The sequence below is a fragment of the Sarcophilus harrisii genome, chromosome 4 (assembly GCF_902635505.1).
Source record: "Sarcophilus harrisii chromosome 4, mSarHar1.11, whole genome shotgun sequence".
Taxonomy (NCBI): Eukaryota; Metazoa; Chordata; class Mammalia; order Dasyuromorphia; family Dasyuridae; genus Sarcophilus; species Sarcophilus harrisii.
This window is the reverse complement of record NC_045429.1, coordinates 295,773,412-295,795,516: the sequence shown is the minus strand read 5'-3', so window position 1 is coordinate 295,795,516 and position 22,105 is coordinate 295,773,412. Positions and strand designations below refer to the sequence as shown.

Below are 22,105 nucleotides of genomic sequence, written 5' to 3'. Positions count from 1 at the left end.
TTTAACAGCATTTCATTTTTACATTACATGTTCAAATAAATTTTATCATTCATTTAAAATTTTTGAATTTCTAATATTCTCCCTCACTTTCCCTCTCCTTAAAGTGGTAAACAACTTGGCATAGGTTATATACATACAAGTCTGCAAAATATATTTCCATATTAGTCATTTTGGGAAAGAGGAAAGAGACCAAAAGAAAAAAAAAAGAATAAAGAAAAATTGGTAAACTTCAATCTGCATTAAGACTCTATCGGTCCTTTCTCCAGATATAAATAAAAAGCATTTTTCCTCATGAAATATTTCACTTTTCATCACTTCATGGAAGTCTTACTAGGATCATCATTTTTTATAGTAGTGTTCCATCACATTCATATATCACAACTTGTTCAGTCATTCCCCAATTGATGGACATCCCCTCAGTTTTCAATTCTTTGCTACTACAAAAAGAGATGCTATAAATATTTTTGTATATGTAGGTCTTTATCCATTTTTTAAAAATCTTCTTGGAATACAGACCTAATAACTGGATCACAGTTTTTGACTGCTCTTTGGGCATCATGCCAAATTGCTCTCCAAAATAACTGGATCAGTTCACAATTCCATCAACAATGCATTAGTACTCCAATGTTCCCACAGCCTCTCGAACATCATTTTCCCTTTCTGTCATATTAGCCAATCTGACAGGGTTGAAATGATATCACAGAGTTGTTTCTCCAATCAATTGTGATTTAGAGCATTTTTTCATATGACTATAAGATAGCTTTGACTTCTTCTGAAAACTGCCTTTGACCATCTGTCAATTGGGAGAATGACTTGTATTTTTATAAATTTGACTCAATTCTCTATATATTTGACAAATGAGGCTTTTATCAGAGACATTTGCTGGAAAAAAATTGTTGGGAACCTACATTTAGCACTTATTAGAACTGAGAGCCAAAGGGTAGAACAAAGTTTTAGGAAAGAAGGTGACATAGGAAATAATCTATAATGTGATTAAAAGCATCAATTGATATTACATTGATTTTAGTATTTGCGTAGTAGTGATTTTTTTTATTAAATTGAATAGATAAAGTTTACTGATAAATTTGCAATTTAATAATATACTTCAAAAACCTAGAGTTCTATGATTAATCTTACTAATTTGTACTTCAATCAGCAATTTCAGGTGGCTTCTTAAACTAGAATATTTTAAGTTAGATATTTTTAGTATTTTTTAATATTAGTTATAATTATATAGTTATATTAGTTATAATTAGTATAAATTAGATATTTTTATTATCTTTTAGTATTTTAGTGCTTAGATGAGCTAGATGGAGAGTAGGCAAACTGGGTTTGCACTTTAATGGACCTCTAATAAATTCGAAAGTATAAATCAAAACTTCAAATACACTTGTCCTTCACCAATAGAATGTGAAAGAGACTGGATTTTATCTTTGTAACCCCTCAGTTTCCAGCACAATGTCTTAATGCTTAATTAAGCTGAATCCTCTCAAACCTTATGCAATCTATCTATTACCCACTTTTTCGCACTCATGTTTTTAAGCTTCCTCTTCTGCTCTTTGCTCTGTCTATAAACATAATAAACCATTTTATAGCATTTCATAATTCAAAAGCATTTATTTTTGTTTTTACTTAGTATCATTCCAAACAAGCTCAAATCTTCCTTTCCTAAAAGAAACTTTCTCTTGATCTTTACCCTTTTCAAACTGTGATCATCTCTCTTACCCTTCTTTTATCACCAAATTTGTTAAAAGGACAATCTACTACACAAACTACCTCACCACTCACATATTCCTAAAACCAGTTCAATCTGATTTCTGCTCCTCACATATTATAGTAATTGCTCTTTTTAAGTTAGGAGTAACCTTATATTCTCTAAAATCATCTTCCCTTAACAATATTTGTGACTGCAATATTTAATATACTCATCCCATAGCTTCTTATATTTTCTTTGTTCTCCTAACTTATACTCAGTAAATGCCCTATCAAATATCATGCATTCCAGACAAAGTAGATTTACTCAAACATAACCCTTTAACCCTTGCATGCCATTTCCTCTCCCAAAAGTATCCTTTCTCCTAATTTCCATTATTCAGAATCCTACTAATCCTTCATGGCCTTGCTCAGATTTTACCTTCTCCATGATGGAATTGATCAACTTAGATGATTTTCACCTTTCTTGAATTTCCATAACATACATTTCAACTTCTACAGATAAAAATCTTCATTTTGTGGTAGTAATCAAGTACTTTCTAAATTAGTAATTTATATATAACTCCTTTGCCAGATTGAACTCCTTTAGAAAATAAACTAATAACTTATATTTACACAGAAACATAAATATATTTTGTTTTACATAATTAATTTTTCATTTTAAATGAGCTGTAGTAGAATAAATAAATAAAAGCTGGGTAAAGTGATCAATAGTTAAGAAATTCTATTTCTGTGGATTATAGGTCTATTTCTTTTCAGCATTTGGCACTTGAAGGAATCAGGTTAATAAGCTGAAGAATACACTTATTAATCTGTGCAAAGAAGAAGATGACATTGAGCACTGACTTTACTGGTAGTAGTGCAAAATAAGGACAATACGCAGTATGTGGGAAGAACAAAACTTACTAAAAGGCATTGAAAATCACAAGCACTTTGAAAGGAAAGATTGGAATTATGTGGGCTTAAATTGGAGAAAGAGGAAAATTTTTGCAGAAGGGGGTGGATTTAAAGAAGGGGCAAGAAGGCAAGAAAGAATAATTACAAAATTTTAAATTAAATTAAGTTAGTATTAATTTCCTTAATATACATTTCATGATTATATAATTGGACTTAAAACAAGTTAAAATTCAAAGATCAAGACAACTAGTAATTTCTCATCAAAATAGTTTCTCCATAATACCCACTACAAAATATATTAAAATTAAGTCTATTTTAAATAAAGAACTCTATTTTAAAGGACTTTAAAAACCCTTTAAAACTATTTAAGTTTTAATTAAGTCAGACTATTAGTATATCTAATTGATTTCTAAATCATAGCATAGGCCCTTGTTATCAGTCATCTGATTTTACTACCTACCTAAGATTTCTCTGTCCAATAGATTAATCTTCTTAAAATGCCATTTTTTATCATTTCATAGCCCAATTTCAAAAACTTACAATAGTGCCCTATTCCATATTGGATCAAGCTCAAAAATCCCAAATCCAGGCTGCATTTAACCTTAAATTAGCTCTACCTTACCCATCCAACTTCAACTGACCTCCCACTACAGCAAAGAAATCCTTTCATTTCTCCCCCATAACCCATTCCATGTCTCGCTCCCCAAAGGAGTTATTTCAAATCTGTCCTCAATCTTCTTTCACAGAGGCACCTAGTAATACAGTGAACAGATAAGCCAGGTCTGTGGTGAGGAAGACCAGAATTCAAATGTGACCTTACTAGTTGACTCTAAGCAAGTTACTTAATTTTTGTTTTCCTCAGTTTCCTTAGCTACCAAATGGACACAATAACAGTTCTTGTGAGCACCTGATGAAAAATTTGTAAAACACTTAACACAGTGCCCCAAACATAGTAGGAGTCATGTAAATGCTTATTCTCTTCTCCTTGCCCTCTTTTAATGGCCCTTCTCATTGCCCAGGCCAATTCCTCATTATGCCCTTAATCCCATCTTCTCCAGTCTCCAACAGATTGCAATCTCAATCATCCTCTGTTCCTTTCTCTCAGCCTTCAAACATACTACAAAAAATTTTCACTAGACCATAACATTTTCATGATTTACCTTAAATCTCTTTTCTGCATTTCAAACTCTTAGAAAAAGTTATATATACTTAATTATAAGGGCAATATCGACCTTGGAATCAGGAAGATCTGAGCTCAAATCCAGCTTCACTTACTAGCTGTATGACCCTGGGCAAATCACTTAACCCTAACTGCCTCCCAAAAGACAAAAACAAAACAAAATAAAAATTCATATATGGGGGTAGATATAAACACATGCAGGTATATGTTGTGTGTATGCAAACATCTGCATACATACCAAAAACCAATTATAAACTTAATTATGTTACTAAATAACTATGAAAATCACATACATCCCAGTTTTTAAAAAGCATTACCTTTCTGCAGATACAGAAACATAAACTACTTTGAGCTAATTATAAATTGAGGAAAATAGGTGGAAATGGAAAAAATAAAATCATCTTTCTTTTTCAGACTATGAATAAAGAGAAAGTAAAAATCAAGATGCAATATTTAAAATTTCTCATATTGACTTCACTAAATTAATGCTTGGTTATCAGTTATCAAACTGAGAAATTTTACTTTTATTAAAAGTGAACAATTATAAAGTATATATCGTTTATATTAGCAACAAAGTCCAGCAGAAAGAAATAGGGAAATTTCATTTAAAATAACTATAGGCAATATAAACTACTTAGCATCTACCTGCCAAAACAAACCCAAGAACTTTATGATTTTATAAAGCATTTTTCACACAAATAAAATCAGATCTAAACAATTAGAAAAAACTCATGGGTAGACCAGTTCAATATAATAAAAATGAGAATTTTCCCTAAATCAATCTATTTATTCAGTACCACACCAATCAAAAAAATAGAGAGAACTAGAAAAATAATAAAATTCAATCTGGAAGAACAAAAGCTCAAGGCTGTCAAGTGAATCAATGAAAAAAAAAATGTGAGTAGGTGGTCTAACCATGCCAGATCTCAAATTGTATTATAAGGGAGTTAATTATCAAAAACAATCTGATATTGACTATGAAACAGACTAGTCTATCAGAACAAATTGGATATAAATTACATTACAATAAATGATTATGTAATTCAGTATAAGATAAATCCAAAGATCCATTCTTTGGGAACAAAAACTGGAAAACAGTATAGCAGAAACTACGTATAGAACAGTATCTCACACTATATACCAAGATAAAGTCATAATGGGTACATGCTTTATACACAGTGATACCACAAGTAAATTAAGAGAGAATGGAATAATTTATCTATCAAATCTATGGATAAAGGAAGAATTTAGGACCAAAGATTTTAAGTACATTACAAAATGTTAAAGAAATTTTGATTAATAAAATTAATCAAAACAAACAAAATCAAATGCAACCAAAATTATGATGAAGGTAGAACTGGGGGAAATTTATGTAACCAGTATCTCTGATAAAGACTTCATTCCTCAAATACATAGAGAACAGTCAAATTTATAGAAACAAAAAGCTATTCTCCAATTGACAAATGGTCAAAGAATATGTACAGGCAATTTTCAATATTAGAAATCAAAGCTATCAATAAGCATATGAAAAAAGCTCTACATCTATATTGATTAGAGAAATGCAAATTAAAACAATTCTGAGGTACTGCTCCATTCTTGTCAGAATGACTAATATGACAAAAAAAGGAAAATGTTGGATGTTGGAAGGTATGTGGGAAAACTAGGACACTAATGCATTATTGGTGGAGATATGAACTGATCAAATCATTCTGGAGAGTGATTTGGAACTATAAATAAAGTGCTATGGATTATACTTTGATCCATAGCTAGATCTATATCCCAAAGACATCCAAAAAGAAAGGGGGGAGGAAAGGACCTATTTCTACCAAAATATTTACAGACGCTTTCTGGATTAGCTAAGGATTAGAAATCAAAGAGATGTCCATCAGTTGGGGAATGACTACAATTCTAGAATATGATTGTAATGGAACACTATCATGCTAGAAGAAATGGCAAATAGGACTTCAGGAACATCAGTAACTTATATGAACTAAAGCATAGTTGAACAGAACCATAACATTATACACAGTAACAGCAAGAACTCTAATTGATTTAGCTATTCTCAGCAAAAAAAATGGTGAAGCAAATTATCCATTTTCAGAGACAGAATATTGACTGAATAAAAACTGAAGCATGCTATTTTTCACTTTCATTTTTTCTTTTGATTTTTCTTGTACAAAATAACTAATATGGAAATGTTTTACATAATTGCACATATATAAGCTATATGTGGCTGTTTGTCTGGGGGGTGAGGGGATTAAAGGAAGGGATAGAATTTGGAACTCAAAACTTTAAATAAAAATATTAAAAATTGAGAAATATCTATCTCCTTGATTGCTTAAAATAATTACACGACATTGAAGAATAGTGAGAGAGTGCCTCTCTCTGTTCATATGGCAGTTTATCTCACCATTTCCTAACTGCTGCACAAGTGGGTTGTGTATATATGTGTTCAGTGCATGTATATAGGTATATATGTTTAAGAACATACGCACATAATAATGTTATGAGGCATTGGGGTGTAGGGGAAAAGGTGCTGAACTATCAAGAAAGTTGACATCAAATGCCACACTCTGACACTACCCTCAGTTTCCCCTTCTCTAAAATGGGGATAATAATATCCATAGTAACAACCTTAACAGGGTGATAGTGAGGATAAAATGAGAAAATGTATATAAAGTGCTTTGTAAAACTATATAGTAAAATTCTGATAAACTTGTTTGCCTGTGACTGTGAGGATAGTACCTTAAAATTGTTTCAACTTGCCTTTCTTTATCAGAGAAGTTAAAAGTTACTTGGGGTGATTCTCTACATTTGCAATTCTTGACTTTGGACATTGGATTTTTCCTCTGTGCTGACTCTATATTGTAGAGTTGACTATATATATAAAACATGGTGAAATGTAGCCCCAGTTCTCAGCACAACGCCTGGCACATAGTAGGCACTTAACAAATTTTGGCATATTGAAAAAAATCAAAAAAATTAAAAGCACTGATAACCTGTCATGCATATTTTCTTTCCATGTTTAAATGTAAATGGTGTAAAGTATGTTTAATGGTCTTGCTGACACTTAAAAGTTCTCAATATCATTAAAAAATAAAACAAAAACAAACTGAATGATTTTTCAGGATAGCAGGCCAACTCTTTATAAAGCCAAAAATTTTGCAAAACTTTTTTCTGGACTTGGGAACACAAAAATGCAGTTTATCATCAGCTTAACGTTCGGGTCCTGCGAGGGTCCCGGAGAGGACAGCTGTTTGGTACCTACTATCATTTTTAAAAACCCAGTCATTTAAACGATAGCTCTCTGCCTCAATTTACTCACCCAGGAAGGTGGTTAACAGCTCATCTTGCCCACTTTGTTATTAGGATCGAAACCGTGCTCATAAACGCTTTAGACGCTGATGCCCTAAATGCATGTTTCCTCAAAGTGCAAAGCGCCAAGTGGAAAAAGCGAGGCCCACTGAGCGCCAGCGAAGGGCCTCGCCGCCCCCTCTCCCTCGGCCCCCCACTCCTCAGCCTGGGCTTTCCCGGAGCCCTCTCTCCCCGGAGACGGCGCCTCTGCAGTCGCCAACGCTGGCGAGGATGCCGAGAGCGCTCCCCTTCAACCCGCCCAGGACTGGCCTCGACCTGCCTACAAAGCCCTTCCCCCTGCCCGGAGCCCAGGCCCGACTCACCGAGAATTCCCGGCCGGAACTGCGTGCAGGCGCTAAAGGGGAGCGCGGGAGAAGGGAAGGTGGCTGGCCGGGAGACCGCTCCCAAAAGAGAAGCCAGCGCCAGAGAGAGGCTCAACACACCTACGGCCGCACCCGGGAGCGGATCGCCAGCAGCCGACCCCTAGAGAGCACTTCCGGAGACTTTCTCTAGGAACCTTGGGAGGCTTAGGCGTCTCTATGGTTTCCGTTTTAGCTGCCTGGGGAGAGAGGAAGCGACTTCACTTCTCGACTCCATTTTTTTCTCGTCTCTTGCAATCTCGGACACTGTCACTCTTCCAAGCCCCCCCTCATTTCCGCCCCCCCGCCGCGCCTGCCTCTGCGCGTCCTTCTCTCGGTCTGCATATCCCTTCCTCCCTCCTAGTCCCCTCACCCCTCTGGTCTGCGGGAAGCCAGTTCCTGAGCCCCACACGCCTAGCGCCCGCGCTCTGGTAACTAGGTTCCAGAAGACAGCTTTCTTTGCTTGTACATACTCATTTCTCCTCTCCCTTTTAAACCTGAGCTCTTCCATGGTGGACTCCTGCCTCTTTTGATATCCTCTGCATTTATAGCGCCCCGCCTGACTCATGGCGGGCACTTAATAAATATTAATTGCCTGCTTGACTTACACCTATTTTTATCTTTGTGTCTCTCTTTCCACCTACAACCCCCCCCCTCCCCACACACACTAATCCTGTGCCTTTGTTATTTAATAATAAAATTGCATTTACACTGTGCTTACTGATAAAAGCCAATAAATATGTAAAAATCACTGATAGTGAATCTGCATCTTGCATCCACGTCATACATGAGTGCACAGCCTCAGATACTACCATATTTACAGACCAGTCTTTAGAATTCCACACGTTTTCTAACAGCCATGTGTGGAAGTTAATTCAAAACATGTTTTTCCCCTTAAAAATTGCATTTAGCCTAATGACGCTCCCATCTAGAATAGCGTGTCAAGGTTTGAGTGCCAGCCATTATTTTTGTACACATGCATCTTTCTTCCCTCAATTTAACCTAGCTGAACTATTGTCTTCTAGTTCCACATCTAACTGGCCTAATCTTAGATGTTTTCTGCTCAGGTATTTAAGAATATGTACCAAGTAGTAAAAAAAACAAAACAAAAAAAAAAAACTGAATTTGTAAATATTGGGAGGATGGGAATGGGATTCTGAACATTCTAAATGGGGAGAAAAACAAAATGTTATGTGATCTCATAAAAATAATGCAAACCTGTGTGATCCGTGAGAATCTTTTCCAAAATGCCAAGAAGTAAGATTTTGCTTTTTAAGTAAGATTCTGAGTTTCCACAGGAAAATGAGGGAAACTTTTGGGAAAAGGAACTATTTACTCTGAGTGATTTGTAAATGATAATACAGTGCTAGAAATAATAATGTAAAAGGAGTTAAGTAAGTTTAACCTGGAAAAGGTTGTCAATATGGAAGAGGAAGACTAATTCTATGTTGTTCCAACAAGTATTCTAGGTAGAATGAATAAAAGAAAAAATATAAATAATTTATAACTAGAGAGTTTTATCATTTGTAAGTAATTCATTATCTCACTTTTTATCCTCACAATAACATACTGAGAAAAGTCAACCAACAGTCAATAAACATTTATTTAGAGCCTATTATGTGCCAAACACTGTGCTAAGTGTCAGGTTTATAAACTAAGGCAAAAAAAAAATCCACAACCCCTCCCCCCAAAAAAAGGTCCTGCTATTAATAGAAACTCAGTCTAATGAGGGAGACAATCTCTAAACTGTTATGTACGAACAAGACAGATGTATACATTACATACATACATATATACACACATAGCATATACACAAATAGCATAAATTAGAAATTAACACAGAAGGAAGGCACTAAGATAAAGGAAGGCTTGGAAGAGTTTTTTGTAGAAGCTAGGTCTATGAGGTATGAATTCAGCACTTTTCCCACCACTATCAACTTTGATAGCTCCAGAAGTTTTATGATATCAAAAGTGTTTTTACAAAACAAATTGCATTGCCAGAATGAATAAAAATAATGATAAAAAATACAATGGACAATCACTAGCCAGCTGTGCCACTTTGGACAGAGCCCTTACACTCTCTGGGCTTCAATTCCTTCATAGAAAGAAGGAAATTATTAATAAGATTAGTAGTTAGCAATTATATAAAACTTTGAGTTCTGCAAAATATTTTTAAAATATTATCTCATTTTATCCTCACAACAAACTAAGAAAGGCAGTGGTTAAATAATTTGCCCAAGGTTATATTACCAGTAAGTGTCTGAAGCTGAATTTGAACTCAGGGACAATGAAAATACAGGAAAGAATATATGGGTTAAAAAACAAATAATAGAATCAATAATTTCATTCAAGAAAATGGCACTATTTAAACACCATATCAAAATTGATGGTATATAGCAAAAGCAATAATCAGAGGAAAAAATTTATCTCTTAAGTGTTTACATCAATTAAAAAAAAAGAAAAAACAAATCAATGAACTGGGTATGCTATTAAAACTAAAACAGAAACAAATTTAAAATCCTTAATTAAAAACTAAATTGTAAAACCTAAAAATTAAAGGTGAAATTAATAAAATTGAGTGTAAGAAAATCAGAGTTAATAAATAAAACTAACATCTAGTACTATGAAAAAAATAAATTATATAAACTTTTGGTTAATATTATTTTAAAAGAGAGAAAAAAACTAAATGATTAATATCAAAATGGAAAGGATAAATATATATCACTAAAGAAGATGAAATCAAAGTAATTATAAGTAGTTATTTTTGTCCAATTATATGCCAATAAATTTTAACAACTTAAATGAAATCGAAGAATATTTACAAAAATACAAACTACTTAAATTATCAGAAGAGGAAACAGAATATCTAAATAGACCTATTTTAGAAAAAAAGAAATCATACAGGACATAAATGAGCTTCCTGAGAAAAAATGCACCAGACTAATACATTATTGGTGGTGTTGGGAATTGATTCAACCATTCTGGAGAGCAATTTGGAACTATACCCAAAGGGCTATGAAATTGAGCATACCCTTTGACCCAGATGTGACATTACTGGGTCTGTATCCCAAAGAGATCATTAAAAAGGGAAAAGGACCCACACACATGTGCAAAAATGTTTGTAGCACCAAGGAATTATAAATTGAGTAGATGTCCATTAATTGGGGGAATGATTAAATAAGTTATGATATATGAATATGATGAATATTGTTGTTCTATAAGAAATGACAAATAGGCTAATTTCACAAAAGCCTGGAAAGACTTACCTGAACTGATGCTAAAGGAAGTGAGGAGAATCAAGAGAACACTGTTCACAGAAACAGCAAGATTATGTAATGATCAACTGTAATGGACTTGGCTCTTTTCAATAATGAGGTGATTCAAGGCAATTCTAATACACTTGTAATGGAAAAAAACATCACAGGCAGAGACAGAACTATGGAGATGGAATATGGATCAAAGCACAATATTTTTCACCTTTTTGTTGTTATTGCTTGTTTCCTTGTTTTTTTTTTTCTTTCTTTCTCATGGTTTTGTTCTCCTTTTTGATCCAATTTTTCTTGTGCAGAATGCCAAATATGGAACTATTTTAACCTATATCGTATTGCTTCCTCTATAGAAGAGGGGGGAAGAGGGAAGGAAAAAAATTTGGAACACAGATTTTGCAAAGGTGAATGCTGAAAACTATCTTTACATGTATTTGGAAAAATAATATCTATTATAAAAAAGTAAAAGAAAAAAAAAGAAAGAAAAAACCACCAGAACCAAAAAGATTTACAAGTGAATTCTATCAAACATTCAAAGACCAACTAATTCCAATATTAAATAAATTATTTGGAATAATAGGCAAAGAAGAGGCCTGTCAAACTCCTTTTATGAAATAAATATGATGCTGAAACTTAAACTAGAAAAAGTAAAAACAAAGAAAGAAAATTATAGACCAATTTCATCAATGAATAAAGATGTAAAAATCCTTAATAAAATACTAGCTAAAAAATTACAACAATGTATTATAAAGATTATATATTATGACCAAGTGGGTTTCATACCAAGAATGCAGATATTAGGTTGGTTGAACATAAACAAAATTATCAATATAATTGGTTACATCAATAATAAAAGTAACAAAAATCATATGAAATATCAATAAATACAGAAAAAGCAACATTCATTTCTTTTTATTAATATTAAAGCTTTTTATTTTCAAAATATATGCATAGATAATTTTCAGCATTCACCCTTGAAAAACTTTGTGTTCCAAATTTTTTTCTCCTCTTTCTCTCATTCTTTCTCCTAGATGGCAAGTAATCCAATATATGTTAAACATGTGCAATTCTTCTATCAATCAATTAAATCAATCATTCTGAACTAGAGAACTATTTATTAGCATGCTAAACTAGAAAACTGTTGTTTTTATCAATTCCACTTAGTTAACATCTTGTTTAAATTAATCATAATGAGACTTAAGTATCCTGATCTTTACAACATCCATCAGAATTGCTCATTATATAATCTTGCTGTTGCCATGTACAATGATCTTCTGGTTCTGCTCACTTCATTTAGCATCAGTTCATGTAAGTCTCACAGGTCTCTCTGAAATCATCCTGCTGATCATTTCTTATAAAACAATAATATTCCATAACATTCATACACTATAACTTATTCAGCCATTCTTCAACTAATGGACATCCACTCATTTTCAGGTTTCTTGCCGCTACAAAAAGGGCTGCCACAAATACTTTTGTACATAGGTCCCTTTTCCTCCGTTATGATCTCTTTAGACATAAGCCCAGTAGAGACACTTCTGGATCAAAGGATATGCACAGTTTGATAGCCCTTTCAGCTTAGTTAAATTGCTTTCCAGAATGGTTGAATCAATTCACAACTCCACCAACAATGTATTAGTGTCCCAGTTTTCCCACATTACTTCTAACATTCATCATTATTTTTTCCTGTCATCTTAGTCAATCTGTGAGGTTGTGTATCTCAGTTGTCCTAATTTGCATTTCTTTGAACAAAAGTGATTTAGAGCACCTTTTCATATGATTAGAAATGGTTTCATTTTCTTCATCTGAAAAATACCTATTCATATTCTTTGAACATTTATCAATTGGGGAATGGCTTGAATTCCCTATATATTGTAGAAATGAGGCTTTTATCAGAACCTTTGAATATACACATTTCCCCCCAGTTTATTGCTTCACTTCTAATCTTGTCTGCATTGGTTTTGTAGTACTAAAAATTTTCAACTTAATATACTCAAAATTATCCATTTTGCATTCAATAATGTACTCCAGTTCTTTTTTAGCCACAAATTCCTTTCTTCTCCACAAATCCCAGAGGTAAAATATTCTTTGTTCTTATAATTTGCTTATAAGATCATTCTTTATGTCTAAATCATGAACTCATTTTTGACCTTATCTTGGTATAGACTATTAGATGTGAGTCAATGCCTAGTTTCTGCCATATTAATTTCCAATTTCCCCCTCAATTTTTAAAAATTTTAATTGCTTTTTATTTACAAGTTATATGCATGGGTAATTTTACAGCATTGACAATTGCCAAACCTTTTGTTCCAATTTTTCCCCTCCTTCCCCCCACCCCCTCCCCTAGATGGCAGGATGATTAATACATGTTAAATATATTAGAGTATAAATTAAATACAAAATAAGTATACATGTCCAAACCATTATTTTGCTGTAGAAAAAGAATCGGACTCCGAAATATTGTACAGTTAGCCTGTGAAGGAAATAAAAAATGTAGGCGTTTCCCATCAATTTTTATCAAATAGTGAGGTTTTATCCCAAAAGCTGAGATGTTTGGGTTTGTCAAACCCTAGATTATTATAGTCATTGACTATTGTGTGTTGGCAACACTCATTTCTATTAAAAACATTTTAAAGTATGGGCATAAATGGGATTTTTCTTAAATTGATAAGAAGCATTTTCCCAAAATCATTAGGAAGTATTATTTGTTATGGGGATAAGCTAGAAGCCTTCACAATAAGAACAATTGTGAAACAAAGATCCCCACCATCACCAATATTATTCAAAATTGTATTGGAAATCCTAGCAATAGCAATGAGAAGAAAAAGAAAAAGGAATCTGAATAGGGAATAAGGTAATAAAACTATTTTTGCATATAATATGATGACATACTTGAAAAATTGGGTTATTATATTCATTTGATGCTGTAAATTTTATGTATGCTCTAATGATTTTTTTTATTTCTTAGACAGTATGACATAGTTTTAATAATTACTGCCTTATAATTTAGTTTAAAACCTGGTACTGTTAAGACTCTTTCTTTTACATTTTCCACCAACTAGTTCGTTTGATGTCATGAACTTGAATTGTTCATGAGTAGGCTGAGCCAATATAATAAAAATGATAATTTTACAAACATTAATTTATATATTCAACTCCATCCCAGCTAAATTACCAAAAATTATTTTATGGAACTAAAAAAATTAATAACAATTCATTTGGAAGAATTAAAGGTCACAACTTAAGTTTTGAGTATAAGAATTCATTATTTGGTAAAAAAACAAAAAAATTGTTAGGTAAGCTGGAAAGCAGTTTGCCAGAAGTTGGGCACGGACCAATATCTTAAACCATTTATCAAGAAAAGGTCAAAATGGTTACAAAACCTAGGTATAAAGGGAGATATTACAAGAAAATTTCAAAAATATGGAATGTATTATCTGAAGGATAATACTTATGGATTAATAAGACTTATGGATAGTTGAAAATTTTATGAACAACAAGAGAGAGAGAATATTGAGAGATGTAAAATGGATAATTTTGGTTACATTAAATAAAAAGTTTTGTACAAATAAAATGAATGTAGCCAGCATCATAAGGAAATCAGAAAACTGGGGGAGGGTGGAATTTTATAGACAATTCATCAGATAAAGGTTTCATATCTCACATATATAAAAAACTTTGTCAAATCTATAAGAATGTGAGTTGTTTCCCAATTGGTAAATGGTCAAAGGGAATGAACAGGAAGTTTTCTGATAAAGAAGTCATGACAATTATAGACATATGAAAAATACTCTAAATCATTATTGATTAGAGAAATGTAAATTAAACAATCTTGAGATATCATTTTATACCCTTCAGATTAGCTAAAATGATAGAAAGGGAAAATGACAAATGTTGGAGAGAATGTGGAAAAACTGGACCTTAATTCATTTTTAGTGAATCTGTAAGTTGATCCAGTCACCTTGGAGAGAGATTTGAAATTATGCCCAAGGAGTTATTAAAACTGCCTACATCCTTTGACCCAGGAATACCACTCTGAGGTCTGTTTTTCAAGATGATTCGAGAAGATGGAAAAGAACCTACATGTTCTACAATATTTATAGCATCTATTTTTGTGGTAGAGATGAACTAGAAATTGCAGGAATTCCCATTAGTTGGGGAATGGCTAAAATAACATAACTTTGTTGTATGTTTGAAAGGAATAGCAAGTTGTACATAATAGATCTACAATTTCATATCCAAACTTCTGTTTTTCTATCTCCTTTGTTATGGAAATGCTTATTTTATTTCTTAAATTCAGAATAAAATAAATATTTTTTAAGAAGAAAAAAGATTATGATATAAAAATGTGAAAATATGAGTAAATAATAGCAATTTTATCTAGTGCTAGACTGAGAAAAAAGATCTACCCAGATCAAAACCTTTAACTATGTAACCTGTAGCAAATATAATTAACCTCTGTGCCTCAGAGAATTTCTTAGGATTTAATGAACTAAAATCACATATTTTTATCTATTTTAAATGGAGAGTTGTCACAGAGAAATCTCTGTTCCTAACAAAATCAGAGATCCATAAAATATAAGAGAAAAATAGAAATTCAATTACAATATAAGATGGAAACTGAAGATATAGTGGAAAGAATGCTGCATTTGTCATCAGACATGAGTTCAAATCCCAACTCTGGGGCTTAAACTTTTGTGGATTTTCTTAAGGCTCAGTTTCCTCATATATAAAGTGAGGGACCTATTATGACTCTTCTAGTACCAATGACATAAGATACTAAATGATTAAATATAAAGTGAGTAGCAACTATAAATGCTTTAGAAATTCATCTCCATAGTGGTTTCTCTTTCATTGAAAGTAAACTGGAAAGGCTTAATGGAGTAGAATGGAATGGTCTAAATAGACTTAATATAGTTTTCTCATATTTTTTAAAATTTAATTTTAATACTTTAAAATTATTTTAAATTCTGAATTCTCTTTCCCTTCCTCCCCTCCTTCTTCATTGAGAAGGCAAATCAATTATCTATGTAGATGGTGTTCTCCTAGTGAAAAGAGATCTATTTTGTTTAACTTGCTCAGTTGAGCACACAGCAGGGTCCAGTGCAAACAAATAGCAAATACAAGGATAATTCTTTTGCCTGGTGTAATTTCCCACAACAATGGACTAAATCAGGATATAAAGAGGACATGAGGAAGTTGGTCTCTGCTATCTCCTCTTATTTTAATCATTCAAGCAATAAACAGTTATTAAACACCTACTATGAACTAGGGATACAAAAAGAGGCAAAAGATAGTCCCTGCTCTGAAGAAGTATGTAATCTACTAAAGGAGACAACATGCAAACAAATACATGCAAAGCATATATCCTACACTTTGTAAAGGATAAAGAGAAAATACTTAACATAGAAAACACTTAACACATAACACTGCTGCCTAAAATTTGATCTTCAGAGTACGTGGCCAAGTATGGAATTGTCTTTAATGGGAGAGGGGAAAATAAGCTCATAAGAGCCTGGAGAAAAAATGGATTTGAACAAGAAAGTATAAAAGAATAGAGTGAAATATATAGGACTAGCTTTTTCTTCTTGAATGATTTGAACACAATCTTATTTGTACATTGGTGAACTTACCCTAGGAAGAGTGAGTAGTGATAGGGGAAAGGTTCAGTGTGACTTAAAGCATAATTTGCATAGGACAGCAACAGTGTACTCTCCCCCTGAAATTATCTTTTTTTCCTATCAGAATCAACTCAAATCCCCTACAGAATCCACAGAATTTAAGGTTTTGAGAAAAGCACAAGTCATCTAATCCAATCTATATTTAACCAAAAATCTCTACAATACAATATGCCCAATAGTCATCCAGCATTTGTTTGAAGACCGCTAGTGAGAGGGAAAAAATTGCCTTTTGAGGCAATCCATTTTACTTTTGAGTAACTTTGTTAAGAAGTTTTTCATGTATTGTCAAAATTAGCCTCTCTACAACTTTCAATCATTGTTTCTAGTTTTTGTTCTCCATACCCAAACAATACATCTTATCCTTTTTCACATCACAGCCTTTAAAAATTGTCCCACTTCAATTCTTTCCCCACATCTTGGGGAATTCTACTATAGATTTGTCTCAATATTGACATTTACCCACTTCTTCAGGTCCAATCAGTCAACCAGTTCCAGATCCACTTGACTGAACTACCACTAGCCCACATATCTTCTTATCCACAAGTGCATCAATGGAAGATTATTGAATCCTTTCCTGAAAATTAAGAATACCATGTTTACAACATTCCCCTGATTTGCTGATCTCATAACCCTAACAAAAAAGGAAATTAATTTAGTCTTGCATATTCTATTCTTGATGAATCCATGCTAGCTCAGAGTGATTATTGCTTCTTTTTTTTCCCCCTGAGACAATTGGGGTTAAGTGATTTTGCCCAGGGTCACACAGCTAGGAAGTGTTAAGTGTCTAAGACCAGATTTGAACTCAGGTCCTCTTGACTTCAGGGCTGATGCTCTACCCACTGTGCCACCTAGCTGCTCCCCTTTTTTTAATTGAAGTTTTTTATTTTTAAAACATATGCAAGGATAATTTTCACCACTGACTTTTGCAAAACCTTGTGTTCCAATTTTTCCTCTTCCCCTACCCCCTCTCCTAGATGGCAAGTAATACAATATATGGTTTTTTTTATTTACAAAGCATATGCATGGATAATTTTTCCAACAAAAAATTTTGTTGCACATTTCCCCCTTCTTCCCACACCCCTCCCCCATCTGACAGGTAGTCCAATACATGTTAAATATGTTGAAATACATCTTAGATCCAATATGTGTATATATATTTATATAGTTATCTGGTTGCACAAGAAAAATCAGATCAAGAAGGAAGAAAAAAACTGAGAAAAAATGCAAGCAAATAACAACAGAGAGAATGAGAATGCTATGTTGTGTTTCACTGTCTTGTTTCCATGGTTCTCTCTCTGGGTGTAGATGGTTCTCTTCATCACTGCACAAGTGGAACTGGTTTGAATCATCTTAATGTTAAAGAGAGCCATGTCCATTAGAATTGATCATCATATAGTTTTGTTGTTGCTGGGTACCATGATCTACTGGTTCTGCTTATTTCACTTTGAATCATCAGTTCATGTAGGTCTTTACAAGCCTCTCCAAAAATCATCCTGCTGTTCGTCTCCTACAGAACAACAGTACTCCATAGCATTCATATACCACAACTTACTCAGCCATTCTCCAATTGATGGGCATCCACTCGGTCTCCAGCTTTCCACCACTATAAACAGGGCTGCCACAAACATCCCTGCACATGTGGGTCCCTTTCTCTCCTTCAAGATCTCTCTGGGATATAATCCCAGCAGAAACACTGCTGGACCAAAGGGCATTATTGTTTCTTTTTAAGTGCTTTTAATACATTATCCCACCAATATTTCAAAAGTTTGGGATTTTATCAATATGATACTTCCTTCAGTGACACAGACCACAATCTTAGAAGGCTTTTATATGTTGGTTGTAAAGCTAAAAATATTTATCTCCTTGAGACCAACCTAGCAATAAGCCTCTCAGAACTTAACCTGTTCTTCAGTCTAGTTTGTTACTAGGTCCTTTTTGACTTATCAGAGTTTCTATTCTACTAATATAGCATTCAAAAACACAGAAAAACTTCCAAGCAATGATAGACCTAATTAATGAACCTAAGTGGAGCTTACAAACAATTCTTTAACAATATGTTATGAAATTTTACCAGGAATAGAAGCTTATCAGTCTGTAGTTTCTTTTATCTTTTTAAAATTTATTTATCAAATCTCCAGAATCTTTTAAAACCCCAGTAACCTAGTATATAGTACTCTGGAACTGATGGTTTAAACTCAAAGAATGAAACTAAATGCTGACATCATCTCACTTACTTTAGGCTGCTAATATAACTCTGTTAAGCATTTTTGTTTATCCTTTACGGTATAAAGATCATTCATTCTCTTTGAAGGAGAAAATAAATACAAGGATTGAACACTTGGGCCTTTTCAGTGTCATATTTGATGATTATCTCATTGACTGAGCAATATCCTTATCCTTATTCTCAACAAAAATAAATAGCCTTCTTTCCCCCTTATTATTAGTATTCTCAGTTTAAGTGGTAGCATTTCTGATACTATTCTTACAATGTCATGTTATGCTTTTATATTCATTCTTAGTTAGTTGCCTTGTCTGTATTTATTAAATGAATTACTCAATGAATTCCTTGTGCAACTCCATCATTCATTTTATGCAACTCTTTTTTCTTTCTTATCAGAATAATTTTCCCCTGGATCTTCAGAATGTTATTCTTTAGTTTTTTGTCTCAATAAGCTCCAATAGCTCTCTATTACTTCCAAAATCAAATATAAAATTCATTATTCAATCTTTAAAATTTGGACCCTCCCATTTCCAGTATTTGTCCTTCAGGTACTCTACAATCCAGTGAAACTGGCCTTCATGCTTTCCTTGCACATGACACTCAATCTCCCAACTCTATCTCTTTTCATTCATTTTCTTCAAAACTTGAATATTCTCCCTCCTGGTTTCCTTCAAGATTCAGCTCAAATCCAACTATTGTATAAGTATTCTTCTGGTCCACTTCCATGGCTAGTTCTTTCCCCTGGAGATTATTTCTCTGTAAATTGTAGATATCTTGTGTGTGTGTGTGTGTGTGTGTGTGTGTGTGTGTGTGTGTGTGTATGTGTGTATCTCTCTCTCTCTCTCTCTCTCTCTCTCCATATATATATTTATATTGTTTGAATGTCATCTCTTCTATTAGATTGTGAACTTGTTGACTGCATAACTGGGCTAATTTACCTTATAGAATTTTAAAGCAGGGCAATTATTACCCTTTATCCTTCTTATCCTTACTAGATGATCTCTTTCCTGATTATACTTATGGATCCAATTCATCATTTCTTAAAATATAAGCTGTTAGCTATTGGTAAAAAAGGAATTCTTGGCAAACAAGGGGTAGAGGTAATTGCAAAAGACAAAATAGATCATTGTGATAATGTGAAATTGAATATCTTTTGTTCAAACAAAATTAAGATGTGTAGCATTAGAAGAAAATGATCATTTGGGGAGAAAATCTTTTTATCAAATATTACAGTTAAGGATTTAATATCTAAAATATGTAGAAAATAGAATATATAAAGCCAAAAGCCATTTTCCATAGATAAAAAGTCAAAGAATGTGAACAAACAATTCTGCCAAAAAATTAAAATATTATTAAGAACCAAACTAAAACAATGTTCCAAATCACTAAAAGCAGGAATACAAATACAAACAATGCTGAGATTTGCTACCCACCAAATGTGCAAAAATAGGAATAATTAATGTATAATAATTAAAGTATAATGTATAATAATTAAGATATAGAAAGGCAGGTACCCTATTGTTGGTGGAGCTGTGAAATGATACAACCATTCTGAAAAGTAAATTGGAATTCTACAAATAAAATAATTAAAATCACTGTGTGGGACCCAGTTTCCCTAGTGAGGAATATACTACAGGGAGATCATTGACGAAAAAACAAAGACTCTAGATACACCAAAATATTTATAGTAGTACTTTTTGTGGTTTAAAAAGAACTGGAAACAAAGTAAATGTGTATGGATCAAGAAATGGCTAATCAAAATTAGGTATGTGATTGTAATGAAATATTATTATTCTTTAAAATATCATCATGATGAATACAAGGAAGCATTAAAATACATATACACAATTACTACAACAGTATAAATAGAAAGGACAACCACTAAACACTCAACATTAAATGTTGTGAAATTATAAAGACAATGCTTGGCCCTTGAAAATAGATATAAGAAGACCTTTCCTCAGGAAAAGTGAGGGCCCACCGCTACATAATAAGATATTAGGATTTTGTTCTTGTTAGAAGTATTGATTAATTTACATGACTTTTTTTTTCTTTAAAAAGATTCTACATTGGACTTATGGCCAAGATAGCAGAGAGGACATGCGCATTTTATCTAAGCTCTTTCTTACCCTCAGAATACTTACTTGACTGAAATTAGTGCTTGACTGAAAAAACCCACGAATATATTACCAACAAAAGATCTTGGAAATTCACCATAAAAGGTCTGTTTTTGCTCATGGGAAGGGACGTTTAGACTAGGCACAGACTGCAGGCAGGCACAGAAGGCAGCTCACACTGAGCAGACTGGAGGGGGTGGGAGTGTAATCATAGTCCTTGGAAAACTTGCAGGGAGAACTTTACCCTGTGTGAACTTCTTTGCCCTGGTAGCAAGCCAGTAGATCAGCAGAGAAACTACAAACTCAGGGGCCGAAACACTGGGGTCTCTCTCAGGACCTGACCATACCCACTCAACACCCAGAGTGACTTAGCACATTCTCAGAGTCTCAAAGAGCAACAGATGTGAAGACATAGTGCAGCCATTGCTGTTCCACTGCTGTTCATTGCTATCTCTTGTAGTCTGTAGAGGAAGCTTGGTAACATCATATTACCCAAACAGCAGACCACATTTGCTTTTTTTGTTTGTTTGTTTTCTTTGATTCTTTTTTGTCAAAATGAGCAAAAAATTAAAATGTACTCTAAACTATAGATAGCTTCTATACAGATAGAGAGCAAACTTCAAACCCTGAGAAGACTAAAAACAAATTGTCTCTAGATGAATCCCCAAAGGGGGATATGATCTTGTCCCTATCACACAACATTGTCATAGAAGAAATTTTAAAAGACTTGTACAAGAGAGTTAGAAGAAAAATAGGGAAAGGAAAGGGAAGCTTGGCAAGAGGGTCTAGAAAAGTCATCCCACTCATCTAAAGATAAAGTGGATAAAGAAATCAAATCCCTGAAAAACAGAATTAGTGAATTGTAAAAGGTAAACAATTCCAAGAAAAACAGAATTAGTGAACTGGAAAAAGAAAATAGTTCTCTAAAAAATAAAATTTGGCAAAATGGAAAAAAATTCCATAGAACAAAACAACTCACTTAAAAACTCAATTGGAAATTATAAAAATAAATAAAAAACTAAGTGAAGAAAATAATTCATTAAAAATCAGAATTGAACAAATGGAAATGAATGACTCAAGGAGACAACAAGAATCAGTCAAACAAAACCAAAAAAAAAAAAAGAAAAGGAAAAAAAAAAAAGAAACTTGGGAAAACAACAGACCTGGATAATAGCTCTAGGAGAGATAATCTGTGAATTATTGGATTTCCTGAAAATTATGATTAAAAAAAGAGCCTAGACACCATTTTTCAGGAAATCACCAAAGAGAACTGCCCAGATGTTATAGAAATAGAAGGTAAAAAAATTCATTGATCAC

The 22,105-nt window shown here is 33.1% G+C and overlaps 1 protein-coding gene across 3 annotated transcripts in view; it reads right to left on the bottom strand.

Annotated features, from left to right (window-relative positions):
* Positions 1-8,027, bottom strand: part of LOC100932624 (zinc finger protein with KRAB and SCAN domains 8) — a 36,047-nt gene extending 28,020 nt beyond the window's left edge. The window contains exons 1-2 of one of the 3 annotated variants that reach the window (XM_031968431.1): positions 7,977-8,027; positions 7,468-7,703 (exon numbers count right to left, since the gene is read on the bottom strand). The gene's annotated coding sequence lies outside the window, so the exon portion shown is untranslated. Of the gene's footprint in view, positions 1-7,467; positions 7,764-7,976 lie in introns of those variants that run through there. The other 2 variants (XM_012548841.3, XM_012548843.3) reach the window with 2 other exon arrangements.
* Between the last annotated feature and the right edge of the window lie 14,078 nt (positions 8,028-22,105).